Genomic DNA, 6,882 nt, shown 5'->3' on the forward strand with positions numbered 1-6,882 from the left:
CCGCGGCCGGACGTGTCCGGCTGCGGCCGGACGTGTCCGGTGGCGGCGGGGACGAATCTGATAGGGTTGGACTGCGGGATTTCGGGGGAGGCCACATATTTATAGGTAGAGGGAGCTAGGAGAGTCCAAATGAGGTGCGGTTTTCGGCCACGCGATCATGATCGAACGACCGAGAGCATGGAGGGGAGTTAGATGGGTTTTGGGACACTTTGGAAGGGGTGTTGAGCTGCAAAGAGAAGGGGCTTTACGGTTACCCGGTTAACCGTTGGAGTACCAAACGACCTCCAAATGGCACGAAACTTGACAAGCGGTCTACCGGTGCTATACCAAGGCCACTTGACAAGCCTCGGTCCATTCCGAGAACGTTTAACACCCGCTCACAACGAGAGACGAAAGGGGAATGCTAGATGACATAGGAGCGCTGGATCGCAAAACGGACAATGGGGAAAAGGCTCGGATGCAAGAAACGAACACGTATGCAAAATGAAATGCACATGATGACATGAAGAAATGCAACACGCAAGCAAATGACATGGCAACGACGGCGAATAACTGGCGGACACCTGGCGCATCGGAACCGGGGTGTTACAACACTCCTCTACTAACAAGAGATCTCGTCCCGAGATCTTAGGACCGAGACGGAAGGGATAAGGGATGAGGTGAAACAAGGGCTCAAGAACAAAGAATCGAGAGCACTCGAGAAGGAAAAGAGGAACGACGAGGATGACAAGAATCAAATGCTCATGGAAACAGGATAGACTCTGAAAGCACTCCGGTTTGAACAATATAAGAAACGAATAAGACTGAAAGGATTTAGATAGCACTCCGACTGAACAAGGAAAGAATAGAACACGAACTTGAGAGGACGGAATGATACTTGATGAAGTCATGACACAGAACCTCCGGAAGAATTGGAAGAGTTGAATGAAAAGAACTTAGAAGGAAGGATTGAACGGAGTTGAATATCTGAGAAGAACGAAGAACTGCAAAACTCCACTTCAAAAGAATACGGAGAATTAATTGCACTTCAAGACGCGAGAAGAAAAGGATACTTGAACTCCACCAACAAAATCTTGATGAACTCTTCAAAGAATGAATTAAATCATGAAGAACCACCATGAAGAACTCCGGTAACAAAAGGATGACGAGATACAATGAAAGATGAAAGAATAAGATTAAAGCTTGCGATGATTTAGATGAAGGTTCCGACGAAATGGCCAAGGAAAATGAACTCCGGAAAAGAAAAGATGAAAACACTTGGAACTAGAATTTATTCACCAAGAACAAACTCTAAAGAAAGGGATAAATCGCTTGGGTGAAATAAGAATAAGATTTATTGTATGCTTATCCTTCATCAAATTAAATTAATGAACAACAATGGATTTTGCATACTACTTATTCTTGTTGAAAAAGAATTAAGAGGAATGTGGCACCAAACTTGAGAAAGTCTTCATGAACCACCGGTAGGATTGAAAGAAGGAATGGATTGATACGACAACAAAGGAAAAAGAATCTGAATGAACCACCGTAAGAATTCGGAATGACTGATGAAATAGAGTGAATCACCGGGAAGAATTAGAAGATCAAATATGCTTGAGGAGATTTAGATGCACAAGAACAAAGAGATGACGAGCTGTTTAAAGAACACTTGAACAAAGCACCGGGATAATTAGAGGACGATAGCTGGAATGATGGCCTCCGAGAAAAGAAACGGGAAAACAACTCCTGACAAACTCCGGATGGGAAAGAAAAGAATATCTGACAAATGGAATAATTGAGAGGATAATGTGAAGCTAGAAACACGAATCTTCGAGAGAACAGACAAGATTTAGAGGAAAAACTCTTCTTCGATCTTCAAATGACAACGAGAAACACCACCAAAATTACTGAGATACTCCGGGAGAATGAAAAGCAGAGAGGTTGAGCCAACAATGAAATGATTTGAAATTGATCTTGGAAGGCACGTGACTGATGGAATCCATTCTTACGTCACGCTTGAAAAGAATTGAGAATAACTCCGGCGGAATTAGAAGAGTCAGGTAAGATCCTGGGAAAAACCTGTGGGTTAAGGCCCACTGAAGGGAAAAACACCGTTGGAACGGGATGTTGAACAGATAGATGATGCACTGGAACAATAGAAATATTTGAATGAGGTGACAACCTCAGATAAATTCAAACATAGATGAATCTCCTGAGATGTCTTGAGCACTCCGGAAGGATAAACTGGCGAGAGGCAAGCGAGCAAGGAGAACACTCGATCCAAGGAAAAGGATTTGATCAACTCGAAAAACTTGAATTTAGTCCACCGGAGAAGAAAAGAGATGAAGAATGTCCACCGAGATGAGAATTCCCCGGTTGAAACAATTGACGAAAGACTGAAGGGGCTCCGTACGAATGAAATAGATGGTCGAGAGAGAGTCAGACTCCGGGAAGAAAAAGGGTGGGAGGGCGGGAAAACAAAGGCAACTTGGAAGGGGAAATTGACGAATATCTTGAAGAGAAAACACCGGTTGAAATCATTGAGGACAGAAAGCAAAGACTTCGCACGAGTAGGATGGATACTCGATTACGGACTCCGGTTCCGAGAAGAAAAGGGAGGGCGGGTGGGAAAAGAAAACAACTGAGGATTGAACTCAAAGATGAAGAGGCTCGAGTCTACTTGACGAGAAATGCACCGGATGAAAAGAGCTGAGAACCAACGATCGGAAAACCAACTGCGTGAACCTAAAGAAAAATTTGAAGGGAAGAGGAGTAGTTCAAAACACCTACGTCAAGATTCCTTACCGGAGCAACGAAGGGGCTGAGGAGTAAAAAGAATTCCTACTCTCCGATATAACTAGACTCCGAAAACAATTTTCTTCTAGACTCAACAACGGCCAAACTACACGACCAAACAAGGGGGCTCCTAGGGTTGGTCGAGGCTCTGATACCAACTTGTCACGCCCAATATGCGACCCTATCCAAAAGGAACTCGAAGGTCCCACCAAGGATAGACCCGCATATTGAAACGCTTTTGCAAGGTGGATATCATGACATCAACATTACATAATAGATGGGGATACATACATAAGGCATACAATGTCACACGAATACAACATCACAATACTTCAGAGCATCATCCGACTACGGATGAAACACAAACAGAAACTCAAACGACATCCACCCTGCTAGCCTAGGCTGCCAACCTGGAACCTATCACTGATCGAAGAAGCAGAAGAAGAACTCAACGCAAGCAAGCATCGCTCTCGCGTCATGATCATCGCACAACCTGTACCTGCAACTGTTGTTGTAGTAATCTGTGAGCCACGAGGACTCAGCAATCCCAATACCATGGGTATCAAGACTAGCAAAGCTTAAAGGGAAAGGAAGGGGTAAAGTGGTGAGGCTGCAGCAGCGACTAAGCATATATGGTGGCTAACATACGTAAATAAGAGCGAGAAGAGAGCAAGCAGAACGGTCGTCAACTAGTAATGATCAAGAAGTGATCCTGAACTCCTACTTACGTCAAACATAACCCAGAAATCGTGTTCACTTCCCGGACTCCGCCGAAAAGAGACCATCACGGCTACACACACGGTTGATGCGTTTTAATTCGGATCTGGTGTCAAGTTATCTACAACCGGACATTAACAAATTCCCATCTGCCTATAATCGCAGGCATGGCTTTCGAAAGATTATACCCTGCAGGGGTGTCCCAACTTAGCCCATGACAAGCTCTCGCGATCAATGAAGGAATAGACCTTCTCCCAGGAAGACCCGATCAGACTCGGAATCCCGGTTTACAAGACATTTTGACAATGGTAAAACAAGACCAGCAAAGCCGCCCGATGCGTCGACAATCCCGATAGGAGCTGCACATATCTCGTTCTCAGGGAAACACCGGATAAGTCAAGCTATGAGTAAAACCAGCCCTCGAGTTGCCCCGAGGTGGCCCCGCAGGTTGCTCAGTTCGGACTAACACTTAGACAAGCACTGGCCCAGGGGGGGGCTAAAATAAAGATGACCCTCGGGTTGGCCGACCCAAGGGAAGGGATAGGTGGTGGTGAGGCAAATGGTAAAACCAAGGTTGGGCCTTGCTGGAGGAGTTTTATTCAAAGCGAACTGTCAAGGGGGTCCCATAAATCACCCGACCGCGTAAGGAACGCAAAATCCGGGAACATAACACCGGTATGACGGAAACTAGGGCGGCAAGAGTGGAACAAAACACTAGGCAAAAGGCCAAGTCTTCCACCCTTTACCAAGTATATAGATGCATTAAAAAAATATAAGAGATATTGTGATATCCCAACCAAAATCCTGTCCACCATGGAGAAATCTTCAACTTCACCTGCAACTAGCAACGCTATAAGAGGGGCTGAGCAAAAGCGGTAACATAGCCAATCAACGGTTTGCATAGGAAAGGTGTCAAAGGTTAGAGGTTCATGGCAATTTGGGATGGCTTGAAGAGCAACAGATAGGTAACGCAGCATAGCAATAGAACGAAGCAACTAGTATAGCAATGATAGTAGTGAGATCCAGGGTAGCGGTCATCTTGCCTGAAATCCCGCTAGGAAGAAGAACGAGTCCATGAAGAAGATGAACGGATGAAGCCGAACCAAGCATAGACGAACGATTCCTCACGATCGCAATGAAACAGGAACTAACAAGAAGAAGCACACAACATGGTAAACACACCACACATGAGCAAGGTAAGATGCACAACAAGCATGATGCATGACAAGGCGACATGAAGCTACTCATGGCAAGAGATGATGCAAACAAGAGCAACACATCAAGGCAAGTTTAAATGAGGCTGGGAACAACATATAACAATTCCGGTAAGTCCTCATATGCATATTTCGAAATTGGTCCAGATCTGAATAAACCTTATGTTCAAGTTGTTAAACAGCAAGTTAAGATGCACCAAGATGATCTACACGAGATTCTAGTGAAGTTACATATAAAGATCATTTAGTTTGGAGCTACGGCCTAGAAGATATGAGCAAAACAAGTCAAACATGGCATTGATGCAAAATGCATACAAACATCAAGCAAACACCTCAAAACAAGGATGCAACATTATCATATGAATCTACATGCAATTCTAAGCAAGTTTCATATAGAGCACACTCAAAACGGAGCAACGGTTCAACACACACACATGAAACAAGTCATAACAACAATCTGTCCAAAACAGCAACTAGGCATATTGCAAGCATCAAAACATATGCTACAGCACCCCAATCATGAGAACAAAAGATATGGGCATGATGTACAGGTAAAGCATTACAAAACATGAACACTGATCTATCTCTAGAAATCACTACAACATGCTCAAACACACATGGTAAGATTGCAAGTTATAACAATTCAGACTTTGCAGAAAATAACATCACGATGCAATGTTTAGAGCTATCAAACAACATGTTACAGGAACTTATCATGGCAAACAAAGGCATGACATGAATCTACTAATTGCATAGATCAAAAGTCCCTTACTGACCATAAGCCAAAAAAGGATCAGAAAATATGATGGCACCCATGTAAACATGGCAAGTTATAATACAGATTCAAACATGGCAGAAACAGAATTATGAAGGCATGTAGATGAGCTTGTGCAACTCACTACAGAGCAATACATGGCATGGCAAGGCACCCAATAGTAATAAGGCATGTTTGAGAAGCTAGGCATGGCAAGAGCAAGGTCATAGGGTGCATGGATCACTAGCAGAACACATGGGAACAAGTGAACTTAATGTAAACAGGCTGACAGCAACATTATGAAGCAACTTTAGAGCAAGATTACATGTAGATCAAAACATGTTTATAGAACATCTCCATATTATGCATAGAATGATTAGTAGCAACATGTTTATATAGCATCACGAAATAACAGATTCAGCCTAGCAAAACAACAACATCTTGTACACTACTTAACAAGCTCGATTCACTCACCACAAGTCATTGCATGACAATATAAGCATAGCATCATTAAGAAGACATGTTTTTATAACCAACCAAGTCAAGAACGAGTCCATAGCGTGCAAGGATCAACTATAGCAAGCTTGGCTAAATTGAATAACAAGTAAACAATCTGCTAGGAAACATTTTGAAGCAAAAGTAGAGAACGAAACTGACATGCTAGACTACTCCATAATTGCAACCAAGGGCATGAATGGATAGAAAAAACCCACATGTTCAAAACACCCTTACTAAAGTATCTCAAAATATGCATGGATCACTCTGTAGCGTCAAGTTTACATGGCATCAAAATAACAGCAGAACAGGGACTAAAATCAGCAATATCACAATGCCTACTTTGCATGCTTGTGCTAGTCACCACATTGATCAGAAAAATACATGGTAAGCACCTCTGTAAAGAAGACATGGCATAGTTCAAAACACATGAAAACATCAACCTCATAGGATGCACACATCAATCATGGCAAAAATGACAAAAGAGCTCGTTCTGATAACAGACATCAGAAAACATTATGAAGCACTCTTACAACGATGATTCAGGCATCAAGATGACGTCAAATGAATATGATGCAATGGAATGAAATTATGTACTCATCGAGATGAACAATTTGACATATTACACGCACGAAACGGAGCTGTGGATTTAGAGATACAAGAGATCGAACATGGCATGGTAATTGCAAAATATCAGGGACTTAGCCAAAATTTACCCCGCGAAAAACTGGACGGAGAGAACCCGGGACGGAGGGAACCAGGATTGGGGGATGCCGTTTGGATCGGCGGGCTGGTGGATCTGGTCCAGCCCGGCCAGATCTGGGACGAGGCGACGGCGGGCTCTCCGGCGAGGGAGACGCAAGGGGTCACCGGAGACGGGCGGGGCGAGGCGCGGGAGGAGCCGGCGGGGCGCGGGGCGGCGCTCGC

This window comes from Triticum dicoccoides, chromosome 1B, assembly GCF_002162155.2.
Source record: "Triticum dicoccoides isolate Atlit2015 ecotype Zavitan chromosome 1B, WEW_v2.0, whole genome shotgun sequence".
NCBI classification, from domain to species: domain Eukaryota; kingdom Viridiplantae; phylum Streptophyta; class Magnoliopsida; order Poales; family Poaceae; genus Triticum; species Triticum dicoccoides.